Source organism: Papio anubis, chromosome 1, assembly GCF_008728515.1.
Source record: "Papio anubis isolate 15944 chromosome 1, Panubis1.0, whole genome shotgun sequence".
Taxonomy (NCBI): domain Eukaryota; kingdom Metazoa; phylum Chordata; class Mammalia; order Primates; family Cercopithecidae; genus Papio; species Papio anubis.
In genome coordinates, this window is record NC_044976.1 from 129,798,543 (window position 1) to 129,821,979 (window position 23,437).

A 23,437-nucleotide genomic window follows, 5' to 3' on the forward strand; every position below is an offset into this window, starting at 1 on the left:
ATTGTGAGCACAACTTCTGGAAGTGTTACCATATACCATCTTCCCATGTTCCTACCTGCTATCAGCTCCCTCTTACTATCTCACCCCCAAGGAGTCAGCCCAGGTCTTTCCTACTGTGAGTACCTTCCAGGAAGGCTGGAAAAGGTGCTTTGCAATGTCAGGCCTATAGAATGAGACCTACTGTGCAGATGTTCAGTTCATAACTCCCAACCCTTAAGGAAGGGTAAAATGGACATACATATCTACAATGCAAAAGCCCTTGAGTCCTTTTCCAGACACTTCATCTTCATGAGGTCCTGCCCCATATTCATTTCTCCATTCCTATTATGCATTTTCTGACCCATCATAATGAAGCATTTAGGTTCCCAAGTCTATTTTTCCTCCCTCCTAGCCTGTGAGCCTGACTGCAGATTGTTCCTTTCCTCCTCAGTCCCCTTTCTCACACTTGAAGAGGGAAGAAATTAGATAATCCAGGTAACAATTGAGCCTGAGAATCTAGCCAAGGAAAGACAAATACAGAGCAAATTATCCTTTCATCATCCCATCCAACTTTCAGAAACCATTCGGGTATAGCCCAGTCAAACTGAGCTATTGAGGCCTCTCAAGCCTTTCCAAAAGTAGACCCAGAACCAATCTATCTTAACAATGGGCTAGACCTCCAGGGCTAGTCAAGCTCACAAGAGAGTCCATACAGAGGTCAGCTCCCTAAGGGAGTCTGAGAAATGCTGAGAAATCTGGAGATACAATCTCCCTTTCCTTATTGCCTCTCACCCACCACTGACAGATTCTCCAGGAAGCCATTTAAAGAGTTACAGAGGCCAGGCATCCTGGCTCATGCCTGTAATCCCAGCATCTGGGGAGGCCAAGGTGGGAGGATCACAAGGTCAAGAGATTGAGACTATCTTGGCCAACATGGTGAAACCCCGTCTCTTCTGCAAATACAAAAATTAGCTGGGCATGGTAGTGTGTGCCTGTAGTCCCAGCTACTCGGGAGGTGGAGGCAGGAGAATCTCTTGAACCCGGGAAGCGGAGGTTGCAGGGAGCCGAGATCACGCCACTGCACTCCAACCTGGTGACAGAGTGAGACACCATCTCAAAAAAAAAAGAATTCTAGAGAGTGTGTCTCTAAGGACATGAAGTATCTCTTTGGTCAAGAAGGATGAGGAATCTAGTAGTGTTCAACAAATGCGAGGGCAGTAAGTTGTCGTGTCCCATCAGATCTTTCTGGGAAGTTTGGGGAAAACTTTCTGCTTCACCCAAACCCCCAAAATAAGGTGATTCCTTGCGCTTTCTAGTTCACTCTCCTTTATCCTCTTTAGAATCAGGACCGTCTAACCCCAAGCCATCACCTGCTTGTGTAGATCCCCAGTCCTGTCTTCTTACATTTTCTTCTTGACATCCCCATCAATGTCTCCTTCTTCCTTGGGGTATATAACCCTTAGTCATTTCCTGCTTTAAAATGTTCTTCTCACCTCTGTCCACACCTTTCCTCATTTCTGTCCATTTCACTTTCCCCATTTTCTGCAACTGGCATTCCCTAATTCTTTACCGTGTAATCTCTATAATGCTCGGTTTATTGGCCATGTCACCATCTGTTCTCATCTGCCCTAGGATCCATCTACTCCAAACACATTGGCCAAACTCATTGTTCCCAGTCTTCCCTATATTCAGCCCACTGCTCTTCTCTGTCTCTGCTCCCCTTAGCTATCATCCTCAAGGCACTCTGAGTTTCCCAGGCCTCCAAATTCCTCTATCATTAAAATCTATTGCTTGGACCCAGAGTCTTTGTTATTGTCAGCCCTGCATCCTCAGGCCTTCTTTTACTTTCCTCCAGATTTCATTCGTCAGACCACTTTACTTGCCCACCATCCTCTTAGTCTTTGTCTCATCTCCTTAAATCTTCAACTTGTAGTACCTGTCCTTCTGAATCTCCTTCCACCGCATCCATACAGTACCAGATTCCTGAGGCTTACCCAGAACTTGCTGGTCCTTCCTTCTTCCCTAAATTCATCTCCAGACATTCTGGGTTCTGCCTGACTCTACAACACACCTGTATTTGTTTCACTTCTTTGCCTGGGACTGTGTGCGCCACTGGTTTTAAAACTGGGAGGCCCTGAATAGGGCCCTGCTAATCCCCATGGCACTGAGTTGCCATGGGAATGGGCTGACAACTGGGCTTTTAATCTTTAGCCGCTATGGGGCCCCAATCCTTAAACGGCCAGATATCCTAGGCCAGAGGCCAAAGGATTAGAAGAGGGATCCTTAAAGGGTCAAGGATTCTATGATTGTAGGTCAAGGGATTCAAGAACATTGTTTTTTGCCTAATATTATGAGTAAATTAGGCTTTTGCTATCTGTCCCCTACCTCAGCCCCACTTCGCATTCAGCCTGGAAAAAGCCTTGAGGGTTACATAGTAAGGCAGACTTCTTGGCAATGGCAAGAGAAGAAAGGTGTTCATCTTTCACAGTCCATCAGTTTAACTAAACCAAAGAGCGTGACCATGAAAGTTTCAATCCTAGAGACTAAACTTGTCCTTACACAAGAACCTTATGTCTGACAAATTACAGTAGGGTCTGTACGTAGTTCATCCTTATACAGCAGGAGCAGCTCTTTTCAAATCTGTCCCTGAAGAACATCAAGTCCCCACACGGAAGACAGGGTCCAGCGGAAGCATTTCACCTTGAGTCGGCCAGCTCATCTCCTTCAGTTTCTCCCCTTTAGAAGGTAAGAACTGAATTTGCAAGCCCTTCTCATGCTACCTATGATTCTAAGAAACAGTATCAATGGTAGTAATAATGATAATAAAGATATTTTGAATTGTCTCATTTTATCATCAGAACTTTCCTAGATCATTGAAAGAGTGATCATCATTATTTTTCTTTTACAAAAGAAGAACCTTGATCAAAGACAGGTGGCTTGCCCAAAGTTACTCAGCTTGTAAGAGGTGGGACTAGGGTGAGCTACCATACAGTGTCCTGACTTCTGTGACCTCTCCAGGGAGGCCTCAACAGAAGGTGTCTGCTAAGAGGCACTGGCTGCCTTCATTACAATCTGTTCCAGGAAGCGAAATTCTGAGACCTTTCCCCCTAACTTTCTTCCCAGTCTTTGCAACCATTCAACAGTGCCCTAAGCATAGGATAGGATGGCCAGCCAGCCTTGAAAAGGGTCACAGAGTGGGGTCAAAGGTCGTGCTGCTTAAAAGAGAACAAACAGCACAGGCAGGTGCGTAAGGGAGCTCTCTCTGCGTTCTTCTTTAGTGGCTCATTCTCCTCCCAGCTACCTTAAGACATAAGAAACTGATTTCCGGATTAAATAAAACAATTTGCTCAAGATCAGTCAGCTTGGCATTCATGAATCTGATCCTCCATTCCAGGTTTTCCAACTCCTAATTTGATGCTTTTTAAAATGTCACTACAGTGTTACTGAGTCGCTCTTCTTAATTTTTTTTTAATTGACCTATAATATTGTGTATTTTTACTATGCACAACATGGTATTTTGAAGTACATATATATTGTGGAATAGTTAACTGTAGCTAGCCATTATGGAAAACAGTATAAAGGTTCTTAAGACATTTTAAAAGAGAGCTACCACAGGATCCGGCAATCCCACTACTGGGTATATATCCAAGGAAATAAAATCAGTATGTTGAGATACTTGCTTGGAATCCCCAACATAGTCTTTTTATTATTATTATTATACTTTAAGTTCTGGGATACATGTCCAGAACATGCAGGTTTGTTACATAGGTATACATGTGCCATGGTGGTTTGCTGCACCCATCAACCCGTCATCTCCATTAGGTATTTCTCCTAACGCTATCCTCCCCCTGCCCTCTAGCCCCCAACAGGCCCCAGTGTGTGATGTTCCTCTCCCTGTGCCCATATGTTCTCATTGTTCAACTCCCACTTATTAGTGAGAAGATGTGGTGTTTGGTTTTCTGTTCCTGTGTTAATTTGCTGAGAATGATGGTTTCCAGCTCCTTTCATGTCCCTGCAAAGGACATGAACTCATTCTTTTTATGGCTGCACAGTATTCCATGGTGTATATGTGCCACATTTTCTTTATCCAGTCTAACATTGATGGACATTTGGGTTGGTTCCAAGTCTTTGCTATTGTGAATAGTGCTGCAGTAAACATATGTGTGCATGTGTCTTTATAGTAGAATGACTTATAATCTTTTGGGTATATACCCAGTGATGGGATTGCTAGGTCAAATGGTATTTCTAATTCTAGATACTTGAGGAATCGCCACAGTGTCTTCCACAATGGTTGAACTAATTTACACTCCCACCAACAGTATAGAAGTGTTTCTATTTTTCCACATCCTCTCCAGCATCTGTTGTTTCCTGACTTTTTAATTCTAACTGGCATGAGACGTTATCTCATTGTGGTTTTGATTTGCATTTCTCTAACGACCAGTGATGATGAGCTTTCTTTCATATGTTTATTGGCCACATAAATGTCTTCTTTTGAAAAGTGTCTGTGCATAAACTTCACCCACTTTTTGATGAGCTTCTTTGTTTTTTTCTTGTAAATTTGTTTAAGTTCCCTGTAGGTTCTGGATATTAGTCCTTTGTCGGATGGATAAATTATAAAAATTTTCTCCCATTCTGTAGGTTGCCTGTTCACTCTGGGATAGTTTCTTTTGCTGTGCAGAAGCTCTTTAGTGTAATTAGATCCCATTTCTCAATTTTGGCTTTTGTTGCCATTGCTTGTGGTGTTTTAGTCATGAAGTCTTTGCCCATGCCTATGTCCTGAATGGTATTGCCTAAATTTTCTTCTATGGTTTTTATGGTTTTGGGTCTTATGTTTAAGTCTTTAATCCATCTTGGATTAATTTTTGTATAAGGTATAAGGAAGGGGTCCAGTTTTTGTTTTCTGCATATGGCTAGTCAGTTTTCCAAACATCATTTGTTAAATAGGGAATCCTTTCCCCATTGCTTGTTTTTGTCAGGTTTGTCAAAGATCAGATGGTTGTAGATGTGTGGCATTATTACTGAGGCCTCTGTTCTGTTCCTTTGGTCTATAGTACCATGCTATTTTGGTTGCTGTACCCTTGTAGTACAGTTTGAAGTCAGGTAGCGTGATGCCTCCAGCTTTGTCCTTTTCGCTTAGGATCGTCTTGGCTATGTGGGCTTTTTGGTTCCATATGAAACTTAAAGTAGTTTTTTCTAATTCTGTGAAGAAAGTCTATGGTAGCTTGATGGGAATAGGATTGAATCTATAAATTACTTTGGGCAGCATGGCCATTTTCATGATATTGATGCTTCCTATCTATGAGCAAGGAATGCTTTTACATTTGTTTGTGTCCTCTCTGATTTCCTTGAGCAGTGCTTTGTAGTTCTCCTTCAAGAAGTCCTTCATATCCCTTGTAAGTTGGGATTCCTAGGTATTTTATTCTCTTTGTAGCAATTGTGAGTGGGAGTTTGCTCATGATTTGGCTCTCTGTCTGTCTATTATTGGTGTATAGGAATGCTTGTGATTTTTGCACATTGATTTTGTATCCTGAGACTTTGCTGAAGTTGCTTATCAGCTTCAGGAGTTTTTGGGCTGAGACGATGAGGTTTTCTAAATATACAATCATGCTGTCTGCAAACAGAGATAATTTGACTTCCTCTCTTCCTATTTGAATATGCTTTATTTCTTTCTCTTGTCTGATTGCCCTGGCCAGAATTTCCAATACTATGTTGAATAGGAGTGGTGAGAGAGGGCATCCTTGTCTTGTGCCAGTTTTCAAAGGGAATGCTTCCAGCTTTTGCCCACTCAGTGTGATATTGGCTGTGGGTTTGTCATAAATAGCTCTTATTATTTTGAGATATGTTCCATCAGTACCTAGTTTATTGAATGTTTTTAGCTTGAAGGGCTGGTGAATTTTATCGAAGGCCTTGTCTGCATCTATTGAGATAATCACATGATTTTTGTCATTGGGTCTGTTTATGTGATGGATTACGTTTATTGATTTGCATATGTTGAATCAGTCTTGCATCCCAGGGATGAAGCTGACTTGATCATGGTGGATAACCTTTTTGATGTGCTGCTGGATTTGTTTTGCCATTATTTTATTGAGGGGAATCCCCAACATAATCTTTACACAAAGATTATGCAGGGCAGGTAAGAGCAGAATGCTTTGCATTTATTCTTAACGGGTAAACTAGAAAATCAAAAGCATCAATTAACCTCTTCTTGGAATCACAGAATGTTCAAAATGGAAAAGGGTTTTAAAATAATCAAGTCTCTTTTATTCATGGATCAGCTGAATTTTTGTCACATATTCTTATTACTTTTATTAATTTAGAGAAAATCTAATTTGAAGATCAAATTGATAATGCTAAGTGGGTGAATGTTTGCTCTTTATTTTCTATATTTCTGTAGTCTGTAATTTTTGTCAAGCCTCTCCATCTGTAATTACATAGATTAACAAACTCAGAACCACAGAAATTAAATCATGTATCCAATATCACAAAAATAGACAAACAGTTATGATCCAATTAGAAAACTATAGACTTCCAAGTTGGGACACCCAGGGTTTGAATCTCAGCTGTATATGATGTTGGATACCTAAAGGAACCTAAATGATCTCAGAGATTCAGATTACTTATCTGATTTTAAAAATCCACAGAATTGGCCAGGCGTGGTAGCTCACACTTGCAATTCTAGCACTTTGGGAGGCCGAGGGGGGCGGATCATGAGGTTAGGAGTTCGAGACCAGACTGGCCAACACAGTGAAACCCCGTCTCTACTAAAAATACAAAAAAATTAGCCAGGCGTGGTGGCGGGCGCCTGTAATCCCAGCTGCTCGGGAGGCCGAGGCAGGAGAATCACTTGAACCTGGGAGATAGAGGTTGCAGTGAGCCGAGACCATGCCATTGAGCTCCAGCCCAGGTGAAAGTGCGAGACTCTGTCTCAAAAAAAAAAAAAAAAAAATTCACAGAAGTAATAAAATCTATCTTGTAAAGTCATTATAAGTGTGATAAAGAAAGAGAAAATCTTTAGTAGACTAGTGCCTGACAGTCTTTATTTTTAGAAAGAATAGTTAATGCTTGGGTTTTTTCCTCTTTACCCCATCCATTCCTCAACTGACTCCACTCTAGCAACTGCTAAATGTCCTCACTAAAGTCACTAATGGCTTGCTGCTAATTGTCAAATCGAATAGTTTCACTTCACCTTTCTGCAGTCACCACATCTTCACCCTTAGAAATGCTGACTCCTCTTGCTTCTGGGGCATGCCACTGTCTTCTCATTTACCTCCTATCCCTCAGCCCCTCCTTCTCAATCTCTTTCACCAGCTCCTCCTCTTCCTTCTTAAATATCAGTGTTCCAAAGAGTGACACTTATCAGACTGCAAGCCAGAAGGTTAGCAGTATTTTTATATTATTTAACAGCAGAGAGAAGAGATGATAGAATAGGATATGACAGAACAGAAAAGAAAATAGCTGAGGGTATCACCCTCTAAGAAGACCATGTATTGTTTCATGAAATTTTTGTATCAGCTGCATATGAATGTATACATATAGGCATATGAGTTGTGGTCAAAAACACTGCCATAAAGTGTACCTTGGTGCTCTTCTTTAGATTTTCTCCCTAGGTAATTGTAAATGGCATATGTACTACATGTATTACCAGCTATGAGCTGAAAATCCTTAAATCTGCACCTTAAAATCAGACATACCATGTGAAATCCAGATTGGGATACTCAGTTGCCTTTAGATTGCCATTCCTATGTGACTCACAATGATCTCAACTGCAACATGTACAAATAAGAACTTATATTTCCCCATAAATCTGTTCTTCATAATCCACTAGTTTATTCATCTATTTTTTTTGAGATGGAATCTCACTCTGTCACCCAGGCTGGAGTGCAGTGGTGCAATCTCAGCTCACTGAAACCTCTGCCTCCTGGGCTAAGCAATTCTTCTGCCTCAGCCTCCCTAGTAGCTGGGATTTCAGGCACCTGCCACCATGCCCAGCTAATTTTTGTATTTTAGTAAAGACAGGGTTTCACCATGTTGGCCAGGTAAGTCTTGAACTCCTGACCTCAGGTGATCTGCCCGCCTCAGCCTCCCAAAGTGCTGGGATTACAGGGGTGAGCCACAATACCCGGCCTAATCCACTAGTTTAATTAATGGTTATCATCATCCACCTACTCATTTATTACTTTATTTATTTGCTCCATAAATCCATAAATACCTACTATACAATAAGAAATGTGCTGAGTATTGGAGATATAAAGATAATGATGATATCATGTCTATTCTTAATAAAAATCACAGTCAAAAATAGAAAAATAAAGTCATGAAACAAAGTTGCCCAACTCTAGAAATCATATGTCTGGCATGCTACAAAACCAAAAATGGGCAAATGAATCCAGTCTGCGAAGTCTAAGAATGTTTCCTAGGGCTGCAGACCTAAGCTGAGGTTCAAAGTAAGAACAGCTGTAAACAGAGCAAAAGAAGAGATTAGGGATGGAGAGAGAGATTTTGTGTGTGTGTGTGTGTGTGCACGCGCGCATGCGTGTATGTGTGTGTGTTGGGGGAGCCAAGGAGATAAGAGAGGAAAGCATGAGTACAAATACAGCAAAAACCATCCTGTCTGCATAAGAAACTACAGGAAATGAGAGATATTGCTTAAGTCCAAAATCCCAGGCAGGAAGTGACAAGGCATGTGGAAACAAAAATCAGAACATGCAGATCAACATATGTCATGTTAAAGGCCAATTGTAATCCTGTAGGAGATGCAGAGGCAGTGAAGGGTTCTAAGTAAGGGAGAACGATGATTTCATTTGCATTTTAGAAAGATCACTCTGGCTGTAGCAGATAATTTCAAGAGTGCACAGTGAAGAGGCTTTTGCAGTAGTCAAGTTAAGATATGATGGAGATCTGAACCACAGTAATAGAATGGCTACATAACAGTAAATTGAAAGAAGATTGATCTGATACAAGCAGTTTTGGGGAGACAAAACTGGCCATCCAGTCTCTTAAGCCAGAAATGCGGAATGAGTCAAGGCTCCTCCCCTTAAAACTTATCTTCCAAATTTAATCGGCTACTAAGGTCTATCTACTCTGTCTCTTTAATAGCTCTCAAACATATGCCTCGATTTCTATTCTCACTGCTCTTGGCCTAGTTCAGATAGTTCATCCTCTGTAGTCAGGACTATTTGTTTGTTTGTTTATTTATTTACATATTTTGTTCTTTTATTATACTTTTAAGTTCTAGGGTACATGTGCGCAACGTGCAGGTTTGTTACATATGTATTCATGTGCCATGGTGGTTTGCTACACCCATCAACTTGTCATTTATATTAGGTATTTCTCCTAATGCTATCCCTTCCCCAGCTCCCCACCCCCTGACAGGCCCCACTGTGTGATGTTCCTCGCCCTGTGTTCAAGTATTCTTATTGTTCAATTCCCACCGATGAGTGAGAACATGCAGTGTTTAGTTTTCTGTCCTTGTGATAGTTTGCTGAGAATTATGGTTTCTAGCTTCATCCATGTCCCTGCAAAGCACATGAACTCATTCTTTTTATGGCTGCATAGTATTCCATGCTGTATACATGCCACATTTTCTCAATCCAGTCTATCATCGATGGACATTTGGGTTGGTTCCAAGTCTTTGCTATTGTGAATAGTGCCATAACAAACAAACATGTGCATGTGTCTTTATAGTAGCATGATTTATAATCCTTTGGGTATATATCCAGTAATGGCATCACTGGGTCAAAAGGTATTACTAGTTCTAGATCCTCGAGGAATCACCACATAGTCTTCCACAATGGTTGAACTAATTTACATTCCCACCAACAGTGTAAAAGCGTTCCTATCTCTCCACATCCTCTCCAGCATCTGTTGTGTCCTGACTTTTTAATGATCGCCATTCTAACTGGCGTGAGATGGTATCTATCTCATTGTGGTTTTGATTTGCATTTCTCTGATGACCAGTGAGGATGAGCATTTTTTCATGTGTCTGTTGGCTGCATAAATGTCTTCTTTTGAGAAGTGTCTGTTCATATCCTTTGCTCACTTTTGATGGGGTTGTTTTTTTTCTTGTAAATTTGAGTTCTTTGTAGATTCTGGATATTAGCCCTTTGTCAGATGGGTAGATTGCAAAAATTTTCTCCCATTCTGTAGGTTGTCTGTTCACTCTGATGGTAGTTTCTTTTGCCGTGCAGAAGCTCTTTAGCTCAATTAGGTCCCATCTGTGTATTTTGGCTTTTGTTGCCATTGCTTTTGGTGTTTTAGTCATGAAGTCCTTGCCCATGCCTATGTCCTGAATGGTACTGCCTAGGTTTTCTTCTAGGGTTTTTATGGTTTTAGGTCTAACATTTAAGTCTTTTAATCCATCTTCAATTAATTTTTGTAAAAGGTGTAAGGAAGGGATCCAATTTCAGCTTCCTACATATGGTTAGCCAGTTTTCCCAACATCATTTATTAAATAGGGAATTTTTTCCCCATTTCTTGTTTTTGTCTAGTTTGTCAAAGATCAGATGGTTGTAGATATATGGTGTTATTTCTGAGGCCTCCATTCTGTTCCATTGGTCTATATATCTGATTTGGTACCAGTACCATGCAGTTTTGGTTACCGTAGCCTTGTAATATAATCTGAAGTCAGGTAGCCTGATGCCTCCAGTTTTGTTCTTTTTGCTTAGGATTGTCTTGGCAATGCGGGCTCTGTTTTGGTTCTACATGAACTTTAAAGTAGTTTTCTCCGATTCTGTGAAGAAAGTCATTGGTAGCTTGATGGGTAGCTTCCTATCCATGAGCATGGAAAGTTTTTCCATTTGTTTGTGTGCTCTTTTATTTCCTTGAGTAGTGCTTTGTAGTTCTCCTTGAAGAGGTCCTTCACATCCCTTGTAAGGTGGATTCCTAGGTATTTTATTCTCTTTGTAGCAATTGTGAATGGGAGTTCACTCATGTTTTGGCTCTCTCTTTGTTATTGGTGTAGAGGAATGCTTGTGATTTTTGCACATCGATTTTGTATCCTGAGACTTTGCTGAAGTTGCTTATCAGCTTCAGGAGTTTTTGGGCTGAGACAATGGGGTTTTCTAAATATACAATCCTGTCATCTGCAAACAGGGGCAATTTGACTTCCTCTTTTCCTAATTGAACACCCTTTATTTCTTTCTCTTGCCTGATTGCCCTGGCCAGAACTTCCAACACAATGTTGAATAGGAGAGGTGAGAGAGGGCATCCTTGTCTTGTGCCGGTTTTCAAAGGGAATGCTTCCAGTTTTTGTCCATTCAGTATGATACTGGCTGTGTGTCTGTCATAAATAGCTCTTATTATTTTGAGATACCTTCCATCAATACCTAGTTTATTGAGAGTTTTTAGCTTGAAGGGTGTTGAATTTTGTCGAAGGCCTTCTCTGCATCTATTGAGATAATCATCTGGATTTTGTCGTTAGCTCTGTTCATGTGATGGATTACGTTTATTGATTTGCATATGTTGAACCAGCCTTGCATCCAAGGATGCAACTGACTTGGTCATGGTGGATAAGCTTTTAGATGTGCTGCTGGATTCTGTTTGCCAGTATTTTATTGAGGATTTTCGCATCTATGTTCATCAGGAATATTGGTCTAAAATTCTGTTTTTTGTTGTGTTTCTGCCAGGCCTTTGGTATCAGGATGATGCAGCCAGGACTATTTGATGCTTTAATAATCCCTCACTTGTCTACCTGTAACCACCCCTGCTCCCTTTCTGCCAATCAGCCACACCACCAACAGTGCAATTATTTTTCCTGAAGGCAAAACCCCTTAAAGTTCTCTCTTGTCTAGAGAAGAGCCTAGAAGCCATTTGTGATCTGATTCTTGTTCATCTTTTCAACATCAGTTACTATTATCCGTCAGCCTCCCCTCTCAGCTTATGTTTTACAGTAAGTACTTAGAGTTCCCAAAATGAAAAATAAAAAGGTTCCTTTTCCATACTAATAGGACTAGGTATGCTGCAACGGTTTCTCTTTTTGGAATGCCTTTCTCATGTTCCCACCCTCACATCTGTCTGGAAGACTGTTCCTCCTCCTAGAAGACTCAATATCAATCACCTCATTTTCTATAATATCTTCCCTGACATCCACCACAACCCCAAGCAGACTGGATCACACCCACCTTCACACCATTACTGCACCCTGTGCATATGGCTATCGGAGGACTGAGCACTCTGTAATGTACTCAATTTTGTGCATCTCTCTTCCTACCAGAGAGAGAGCAACTTGAGTTCTTTTTACCCTTGATAGTCTGGGCAGTGCCTGGCACATGGTAGTTGTTCAATGTATGTTTACCAAAGAAAAAGAATCAACAATCAAAACCACTAGAACAGGTCTTTGTCTTCTTAGCCACATATCATCCTATAATACCACAGTTCTTGATTTTTGTAATGGAAATGTTAGATGAGAACTCTTAAAATGAGACTGAGAACTTTAGGCTTCTTCTGCTGCTCTACTTCAAAGTGGTAGAACATTCAACTTTCTCCAGAGCTCCAGTTTGCATATCCAGTCTATTGAATATTTCCTACTTGATGGGTTGCCCTCAGCTTAAACTCAATGTAATTTAACAAAATTGTTATGAATTGATTATGTCTCCCTCTAATTTATATGTTAACACTCTAATCCCTCATGTATTTAGATGTGAGAGGTGATTTGGTCATGAAGGTGGAACCATAATAGATGGAATTAGTGTCATTATAAGAAGAGACACAGGGAAACAATCTCTTTTTCCACCATGTAAAGACACGTTGAGAATGTGGCTGTCTGCAAACCAGGAAGAGGACACTCAACAGGAATCAAATCCACCAGTACCTTTATCTTGGACTTCCCAGCCTCCAGAATTGTGAGAAACCAAAGTCTGTTGTTTAAGCCACATAATTTATGGTATTCTGTTTTAGCAGCCTGATGTAAGACACTCATCCTCCTTCATTCCAAAATACTACACCCCACAAAAAGGTTCTCCTAATTCCACTATTTCTTTTCATGGTTCAGCATTTTCCAAGTCACTGAAAAGCCAAAACTGAGAGCTGCCTCAACCTTCTCCCTCTGTCTTGCTTCCCATAACCAACACCAAATGTAGCACCTCTTTTTCCTTCCCAATTCCACTGCCCTTGCTCAGGACTCTTACTTTGGTCCTGGATTTCTATAATCATCTTTTAACCCATATTCTTAGAATAAGCTTTTAATTTAAAAAAATTAATCATTCAATACATAAGCACACCATTATTATAAAAATATGAAGTATATAATATGGATAATTATAGTCCCCCTTGTAACTTAAGTCTCAGTCCTAGCCCAGAAAATAATTTTCCAATTTTAATATGCATCTGAACAATAGAAACACTCAAGTGCCTACTATGTGCCAGGCACTATTTAAAGCACTTTAAATAGATTAATTTATTTAATTCTCACATCATACAACCCTAGGGGTCATGTAAAATTATCTCTATTTTCCATACAATGAAAAAAAACACTGAGGCGATTAAGTATCTTGCCTGAAGTCACACAGCCAGTAAGTAACTATTCATTTACTTAAACACATATTTATATGCATATAAGATTTAACATATACATATGTATATGTTTTAGGCTTTTTTTCCCATTTTACACAAAAGGGATAGCTGTATGTGTATTTTCTTTGTATTTTCACTTAACAACATACCTTCTGTATCTTTCCATGTTGGTAGGTATAAATTTACCTCATTCTTTTTAACTGCAATGTGTTATTACAAAGTATAATATAGCATAATTTATTTATCCAATTCACTATTGATGAATATTTATGTTGTCTTCAATTTTTCACTACTGGAAAAAAATGATGCGATGCATATCTCTGCACATAAATCAGAGCACCCATGTGTGAACAGATCTATAGCATAATTTGTAGAAATAGCACTGCTGGTATTTCTATTTTTAATTCCAATACATTCTGCCAAAATATCTCCAAAAAGGCTGTGCCAATTTACATCCTCACTAACAATATATAAAGGTGCCTATTTCCCTAAGCACTTGCCAACACTGAGTATTATCCATCATTTTAATTTTTAACAATCTGATGGGTTCTTCGATGCCTTTTAACAGTCTAGGATCTCTCTGGTGCTGTAACTTCTATTTCTCAAAATCCATATGCCGTTGATCATCTTTTCAGATGTTTATTAGACAACTGTATTTTTTTTCTGAGAATTCCTACTCATATCCTTTGCCCAATTTTCTCTTGGACTGTTTGTCTTTTTTATGTTTATTTGCTGACTATTTTGCATGTTAGCAATTTTGATACTTTGGTATATATGTTGCAAATAAAATTTTCACAGTCTGTGACTTACTTTTACATTTTGTCTATGGGTCTGTAATTATAACAGTTTTAAAAATCATGCAGTAAATCTTATCAGTCTTTTCCTTTATCGAGTCTAGCTGTTGTGTCTTGCTTAGGAAGGTCTTTCCCACTCTAAGATTAAGTATATTTTTCGACAGTTTTTACAAACATTTTTAGTGTTGCTTGGTTTATAAAATTTAGCACGAGTCCACCTGAAATATATTGCTGTATATGGCATAAGGAAAGGCTAAACCTATCCCATACCAACTGACAAATAGATAACCAATTACTCTAATGTCTTTAAACAGTACAACCCTCTAGTCACTGATTAGAAGTGTAGTATATAATGGAGGTAGCACTCTTCATACACTAAATTTCCAAGTTGGTTTGTAACTACACTCTCTCTTCTGCTCCATGGTTCTATTTATGTATTCCTGTGCCAAGATTTCATGTTTTAATTGCTATAATTTTAAAGTCGCTTAGGATAGCTAGAAAATCATCCTCCCCCTTAGCCCCATGTGTTTAAAAAATTATGGCTATTTACTCTTGACTTTATCTTCCAAGGGAATGTTAGAATAGGCTAGTCAAGTTCCATAAAATATCTTATTGGAATTTAGCATAGTATTGCATCAAATTTATAAATTAAAAATTACCATCTTTACCACACTGAATCTTAGAATTAATCTTTAAATACCAATTCAATAACATAACATCCTGCTACAATTTTTTTCCAACTGACATTGGGATAAAGATAAAGCTCTTCAGTGTCTAGTTTTCAAATCCCACCTCCCAAATTTGGTTTAAACTAGCCATTTCATCAAATTGATTTCCCTTATTTTTCATCCACAAAGTTTTTCAAACTAGTATACTGACTATATCCTAAATAATCCTTCATTCCCTGTGCTAGAGATGCTATGCAATTAGGAAAGGGATAAAACAGTTACATTCTTTGTCTACACATCCTCACTTTGAAGTGCTAACATTCTGGGTCTATCCAAGATCCATCATTACCCTTTAACAAGGCAAGAATAGGTATACTTTTCCTTATTAACTTAAACAGATTTGAGTTTGCAGGGGGAAAAAAATAGAGCTTTTCTATGATTAAATAATCTATGACAAAACAGTCATCCCTCAGTATCTGCTGGGGATTGGCTGCAGGATGCCCACACCCCTGCCATAGGATACCAAAATCTGCACATACTCAAGATCTACAATTGGACCTGTGAAAACAGCAGAACCAGCAGAACCAGGAAACTGGCATATAGAAAAAGTTTGCCCTCCGTATCTGCAGATTGCCCATCCGGAGACTATTGTTTGGTTGCAGATATGGAGGCTGCAGATACAGAGGGCAAACTGTATTTATTGAAAAAAAAAAATCAGCCTGGAAGTGGATCTCCACACAGTTCAAATCCGTGTTGTTCAAGGGGCAACTGTACATTGTTTTTTTGTCATTCATGTGAAAGAGAACTTGGTGTTGAGCAACGAAACAGATAATGGGATCTGAAACTTGAGGAGGCCTCACTGGGTCCAAACTCTCAACATGCAGGAAATAATTCATGCAGTCTTTGACAGATGGGTAAATATTAGAAAGAAGTGAGAAAAGGTTAGAAGAACTGAGATAACACTACCTGAGAAGAGAAGACTAAAATTAAACTGAAAAATGTTTCAGGTATGTGTTAAAACTCGGAGGAGTGAGAAGTCTGGGAGCGGCTGCATTACAGCAAAGCCACCACACTGAGGGAGCAGAGGATCAGAAATGACAAAGGGTCAGGGTGGCCACACGAGGGTAGTAGAGAGCAGGTTAACAGAGAGACCTTGGTAAAAGTGAAAAAAAGTTATTGGAACTGAAAATCTAGATCCAAGCAGTGCTTTATACTCGGACAGTGAACACAGGGCAAGATTCTATGGTACACTCAGAGAAACAGAGGAACATCTCCCTGCTCTAAGGTGAAGAGGTCACAGGGAAAGGTAGCTAACAAACATGTATTGAGTTCTATGTTAGGAGTTTTACATAAATGTCCTCATTTGATAATCTTTACAAGCCTACAAGATAGACAATAACAATGTCTGATGTTTAACAAGTGAAAAGACTGATCGCAAATGACATAAGTGGCACAGCTGGTATTTAAGCCCAGATGAGTCCACTTTCTAAATCCATGCTTTCTCACTCTTCTGCACTCTTCTGCCTTTCCAATGAGTCAGAAACGTCTCCTTGGAGCTGGGCCCAGAACCTGGTTAACTTTCTCAGAGCAGCACACACAGTCATTCCTAGGCTTTCATAGTCCACATGAAAACAAGCTATGGCCTTTTGTGAACATAGCGAGAAAACTAAATTTATCTGCATCCATTCTTGGCTTAGCCACAGGAATAGCAGCAGCAGTCACCAGCCTCACAGGTATGGGCACGCAGGCACAGTCGTCCACAAGGAAGCCCTGGGACTGGAAACTGGTGGCAAACCTCAACAGATGTCACCTTGCTGGGGAATACTACTTGCAGTGATAGCAAGCTCTGGGATTTTAAAGTTTAAAAAGATATTAAGACCAAAATGCACCACAAGAAACAGATTAAAATAATCTGAAAAGAAACAGACTAAAAACAAAAAATAGTAAAAAACATACAAGAGGGCATGGAATAGCATATCATAGCATATCATGTTCAACTCATGACCATCAGCCATAGCCTCACTCACCTACTGGACCTGTTCTGAACACAACTACTTAAGTGAAAAGGATCAGAGAAAAAGTACTAAAATGACAAAAGAACTGGCAGAAGGTTAAGAATTAGGACATTTCACCTAATGTAGAGGAGGTTAAGGGGCAATTTAATAACAGTCTTAAATCCTCTAGAGGGACATTATATAGAGGCTCATAAAAAGAAAGAGATGTCTTCTTTCATAAACCAGAGGAAAAAGTCTTAAATGGCAGTGGGAGGTTTACTTTGTACCTAAGACAAAAGTTCTTACTTGTAAAAATCAAAGTGTAAAATCAAAGAATGTGATCGCTCTTCTCCAAATCAACCAGCATTTAATAAGCACCTATTATGTGCCAGGTACTGATATGTGCAGTAGCCCCTAAGTACTGGCAACTCGACTTTGATCAAAGTTGACAGTGGAATTTACATTTACTGGGAGAAGGAATAAAGACAATAATAAACGAAAGATAAATTATTAGGAAAATAGCAGAAAATGACAAGTGATTGCAAGGGAATGAGACGGCCTCTCTGAGGAAGTTAATTTAGGCTGAGACGTGAAAGCAGAAGTGGCTTAGCATGAAGCAGGCAGGAGTGTTCTGCTTCAGAAGGAAGAGCCAGTGCAAAGGCATAGAATGGGAATGGGCTTGGTGTGGTGGAGATCATAAAAAATAAATAAATAAAAAAAGAAAGAGAAAAAAAAAAACCGGATACTGTGGCTATGGGGTTACATGAGGTTAGACAGATAGGCAAAGGCCAGATTACATAGGATCTTACAAACAAGGTCAGCAATTGCTGGAGAGGAAGAGTCAAGAAAATTATTTGTTGAAAGATTCAGTGATACTTTTTGGTTTTACACCTTAACACAACTGTGTTCTGATGAGCTACTTACACATATGGTTCCCTCAGGAGCTAATGAGCTCTTGTTAGTAGACCCCCAGGCTATGGTGGGTTACTTCTCAGGATTGTCAGGGCACAGGAATCACCTGGGAGCACCTGTTAGCACTATGGTCAGGAATCTTTATTATTAAACTAGAACCAGAATATCCTAAGTATCTGTATGATTTGTAACAGGTGGCTCCAGGTAACTGGTTGGATCAGGCACAGATGGGTATGCTGGTTTGCTGGCATGACCAAGAATTTTAGAGACACACCTAAATTAAGATCTCAGCTCCACCAGTGAAGGTGTGACTTGTAGGAAGTTACAAAATTTCTGAGCCTCCTTTTCCTCATCTGTAAAATGAGAATAATACTACCTACTAGTCATAGGGTTGTGCATAAGACTAAATGATAGAGCATAAGCAAGGTGCTAAGTGCACAGTAGGCACTCCATTAATGCTGAATAAATAAATACATGCATGAACATATGAAACCTATGCGTAAATAAAAAACTAAATATATTCACATTCACTCTTTGTAATGCTTGCTGTTTTGAGGCTGCAATGTTCCTTACCGCCAGAGAGAGCCCAAGATCTCAGAGAATGAAGGTAGGATCCTGGATAAGAAAAAAACCCTCCACATTCTGTCTTCTACTTAGCCTTTCTTCTTCTCTTTCCTCCCATTCAATTGGCCTAGCTATTCTGACTCACCACCCCCTACCCCTTTCCCACCTCTACCCTCCCCTGAAACAGAAAAACAAAACAAAACAAAAAAAACTCACTTGGCTTTCCTCCCCCTCCAATCTGCCCTGGAGATGACCCCCAGCTGGTTGCCAGGGAGATGGTCTGGGTAACAGGTGCTACTGAGGGAAGGCTGTTTCTGTCAGGAACTGCTTAGGGTGACCAACCATCCCAGTTTGCTCAGGACTTTCCCGATGTTAACACTGAAAGTCCTGAAAAACGACTCAGTCCCTGGCAAACTGGGACAGAGCTCATAATCCTCCGCGCTTTACTCTTCAAAACCTTATGTCGCTGCACACAGTTGTCAGCATCTGTGTGCCCTACAGCATTGTCCACACTGCGTATTGGTGTCTGGGTCCTGTAACCGCATTCTGTGTGCTATCTCTACCTTACCCATAGGAGCTAAAACAGGACCACACTCACTGGGTCCTATTTAATGTCATGGTACTGGATTTGGGTCTCCAGAAGGGTCAGGCTTCTGTATCAAATGATGTGTATCCCACCAATCCATCCATCCACTACTGCCAGAGTTATCGCTCTAAAATGTAAATCTGGCACTGACATTTCCCTGCTTAAAATCCTTCCGTGACTCCTTGTCTGCAGAATAAAGAGCAATCTCTAGCATAAACTCCTTTCAAAATTTAGCTGCAACTAACCATGCTGCTTCCTGTTTTACTGTTTTTGCATACACCATACCCTCTTTTGTAATGTCTTTCATCCCTTAAACCTGCCCCACATCTAGTCTTAAGGTTTTTCACAGATTTACTCTTTGCCTCCTCTCTTATCTCACTGTGTCTTACACATAATTTTACTGTAGCTCTTATCACATGATGTAGTGATTATGTGTCTGCAAGCCTATCTTCTCTACTGGACTATGAGTTCCTTGAAGGTAGATTTCATGACTTACTCATCTTTGTATTCTCAAGTGACTAGCACCAGACGTTGACATTTTGTTGTAGCATTTTTTAACGTCCACTTCTATTTCATGATTCTGAAAAGAAAACCATGACTGTCAGATTGGTCTTAATTACCAAGTATTTTGCATCCCCCAAATACTATCCTAGCCCCAACCCTTGCATCATCCTTCACAGCTAAAATGAGTCTCAAAAATGGGGTGGTAATTGGGAATAAGGGTAAGACCACCCACTGAATGTTTTATTTTATATATTTTTAAAAGCTAGGAGCTTATAAATTTTTTTAATAGGCTGCAACAAAACATCCAGGTCAAAACAATTTCAACTAGCACTATGCAGGCACATAGACATGCAAAAAATAAAATGAAATAAATCGCCAGGCGTGTTGGCTCACGCCTGTAATCCCAGCACTTTGGGAGGCTGAGGCAGGTGGATCACCTGATGTCAGGAGTTCGAGACCAGCCTGACCAACATGGTGAAACCCCCTCTCTACTAAAAATACAAAAATTCGCCCTGCGTGGTGGCATCCATGTGTAATCCCAGCTACTTGGGAGGCTGAGGCGGGAGAATCTCTTGAACCCAGGGGGGCAGAGGTTGCAGTGAGTCGAGATTGCACCATTGTACTCCAGCCTGGGCAACAGAGTGAGACTCCATCTCAAAAATGATAATAATAATAAATAGATTTTTAATAAATAAGTAGTAAAAAATAAAATAAAACAATAAATTAATGAATAAATTAATGATCAAGAAGTTCTGTTCTGGACATAATAACTTTTTGTGTTCTTATATACAAACACATTTGTTTCCCAGGCATGATATAAAATTATAAGACTCTTGCTTGATTTTGTTTATACTAACAAATACATCAGAATGACACTGCTCAGAAACTTTCTAGAACTCCTATTTGGTAACTGCCTTAAGAAGCAACAAATAAATCAGCTTAAAAGTCATTTACTATTACTTTATAGCCAAGTCTTGTTTCTTATATTACACAATATGAACCACCAACTTATCCATAAGGCTTGAATCTCAAAGATGTCTGGCTATTTTTTAAATTAAAAGCCGAACACAAAGGATAAACATTCTCCACAACTGAAGTTATGCAAAGGACTGTGGCAGGTTCTAAAGTCAATTCCAAAAGTTACAAAATGTACTTCAAGTAAGTGGATGAAAATATTTGTATATTAGGATCAGTTACTTTATTTTGGGCATATTATATCAGTGTGATCACATGCACATGTAGCTACAGGGGGTATGCCAATGAAGTCTAGTTATATGCATGTATGTGCTTCTGGGAATAAAATGACTTGTCAAGCCTATGTATTTATAGATATATCATTTGGGATTACCTCAGAATTAACTAAGAATCTATACATTTTCAGTTTCTACACAAAGCACTCGGATAAATGAGATTCACGAAATATCATTCCTGCCCTCAAAGAGCACAGGAAGGAGAAAAACATAGACAAATCATTGCAACACAGTGAAAGAAGTGTAATAGTGGAGATACATATTCAATACAGTGGTAGCAACTAGCAAGGAGTGATTATATGTAGATAGAAAGCTTCAAAGAGAGGCAACACCTAATCAAAGTTTGGATGGATAAACATGAGCACAAGTTTCATCAGGCTTAATGAGATGGGCAATCCAGGTATAGAAAATAGTATGTGCAAAGACACTGAGGCATGAAACAACATAGCGTGTTTGGGAAATTACAAGCCATTTGATATTGCTGGAGCACAGAATCTAAGGGAAAGAATACAGAGATATTTCATTGGAGAAGCGACTGATAGCCATGTAACTGAAAAATGTGTATTTTGGTTTGCAGATGATTATGTGTGTCTACTGTCTTTCCATAGTACATCAATCAGCCTGTAGCTGGAGCAACAGTGACACATGTATTTATTATATGATTTTATTTTTGCCTGAATTTATCACAAAAAAATGTCCCTGGTCTCTGCTCATATTTGTTTTACTCTCCCATTACTCTCTCACCTTTTACTAGTTTCCCTCTGCAATCTAGTTTCTAGCTCCCTTTCCCCTTGGAGCATCTCCTCCCACATTGATCTGAGTTCATCTACAGTCTCATAGGCCATTCTCTTTTCTAATATCATGCAACTCTTATCTTTCCTTCAGAACCAAACTTATATGACCTCTTCTCTGAGAAGCCTTCTTGGCGAAGTGTAATGACTGAGAATTTAGAGTTTGGAGTAAGACAACCTGTATTTGAAACCTGAGTCTGTCATTTACCATCTTTGTGCTCTAAGATACCAGTCATTTTGCCTCTTCAAGCCTCACTGTCATCACCTGTAAAATAGGGGTAATGAATACTGACCAGCATGCTTGTGAATATTAAAATGGATAATAAATGTGAAGAATTTAGTATAGAATGTGACCCTTAATAGTTATTGCTAATCATAAATTTAACTTGTCTAGAAATTCTCATGCCTAAGTCATATGTATACATAAGGTGATTTAATTTGGTCGATATTTACCTTGACTTTATCTGCTTTTCTGATAAGCTGTGGGAGGCAGTGCTGCTGCTTTGCACAACTCCAATTTGAACAATGCCCCCTGGAGTTGTGCAATATGGCAACTCTGGGAAAGAGTAGGCTTTTCAGTTTGTTTCTATTTATAGTTTGAATACTTTAACTTTATAAATAAATTAATGTCTTAAAGTGTCTGTGGGGTCTCTGGGCCAGAAGATTTTGGGGCTTTTTTGTTGGTTGGTTTATATTTTGTATCACTATTTAAAAAGAAAAAAACTTAAACCAATAATAAGATGCTTTGAAGAAACTCAGTCTTTTAGATGTCATTCCAATCAGTATTAGTTAAGATTTTAGTAGAAGTTCAATTAAAAAGCATTTGTTGACAGAAAGAAGAATGAGCACAAGCCTTCAGGTCAAGTAGAGCTGGATTTGGATTCACTATTTACAAATTACATAATCTTGTTAAACCTTTGTTTCCTTGATTTGGTAAGGGAGCTAATCATTCCAGACACACTCAGGTACTTTCTGGTACTTAAGTGAGCTACTGTGTACATAAAGTACCCAGCACAAAATCTGGCATTTGGTGGGTTCTCAATAGCGGTACCTATGATCACTTTTATTATGTGCATGTTGCTGCTCTGATTGCCGGCTTAAAACTGGTTAGAATCAAGATGCTGGTTAAAACTGGCGATTAAATTCAGGTTGGTATTAGGATTAATAGTCAGAGCCTATAATAGATTAGGGTTAGGACTGAAATTACAATTCAATTAAGGTTACAATTGTAATGCATACAGGGGTTATTATTAAGGTTGGTGTTAATTAAAACTGGATAATAGAAGTAAGAAGCAGTATGGAGTACTGGTTTAGCTGGGTGGAAAATTGAAGAGGAAAGCAATGTGGAAACCTATGTAGAATTTAGTGATACAGAAAACTCATACAGAGGAGAAAAAAGGGTTAGAGTACAAAGCAGAATCTGAATGGATATTAAGCCTTCTTAATTTTTTCCCTACAGGTGCTGTCATCTTCTCCCTGATGAATATGTAAAATTCACCCACTCAGGCTGAGTTCTTTCCCTTTTCCCTCCCGGGCAGGAGCAGCGTGGGGAAAGGAATGCCCAGGGCCCACACAGCTGCGTCTAGCCCAGCACCAGTGCCAGCATCACATTCCACACCCTCAGCTACCCAGGCTGTTGCTGAGTGGACAGGGGCATCTAGGAGGCAAAGCCTGCCTTCTCTCCACTCCCCTTCCCTGCTTCCTCAGATTTTCAGTGTAGCTACCAGCTCTGTAATCCCACAGACAACCTACTCCAGACTTTGTGCACGTCTCTGGGAAATGCATATGGTATGTCACAGCGTTGAGAGTGGAAAGTAACCATAGAGATCACAATCCAACATGGATACTTTTATTTTACCTATTTTCATGATGGGGTTAATCCTTGT

At 39.5% G+C, this 23,437-nt stretch overlaps 1 long non-coding RNA gene across 1 annotated transcript in view; it reads right to left on the bottom strand.

Annotated features, from left to right (window-relative positions):
• The window catches only part of LOC116270041, an 83,441-nt gene that overhangs the window by 39,284 nt on the left and 20,720 nt on the right, over positions 1 to 23,437 (bottom strand). Inside the window, exon 2 of the long non-coding RNA XR_004177927.1 lies at positions 19,503 to 19,586. This is a non-coding gene — a long non-coding RNA (uncharacterized LOC116270041). The remainder of the gene's footprint in view (positions 1 to 19,502; positions 19,587 to 23,437) is intronic.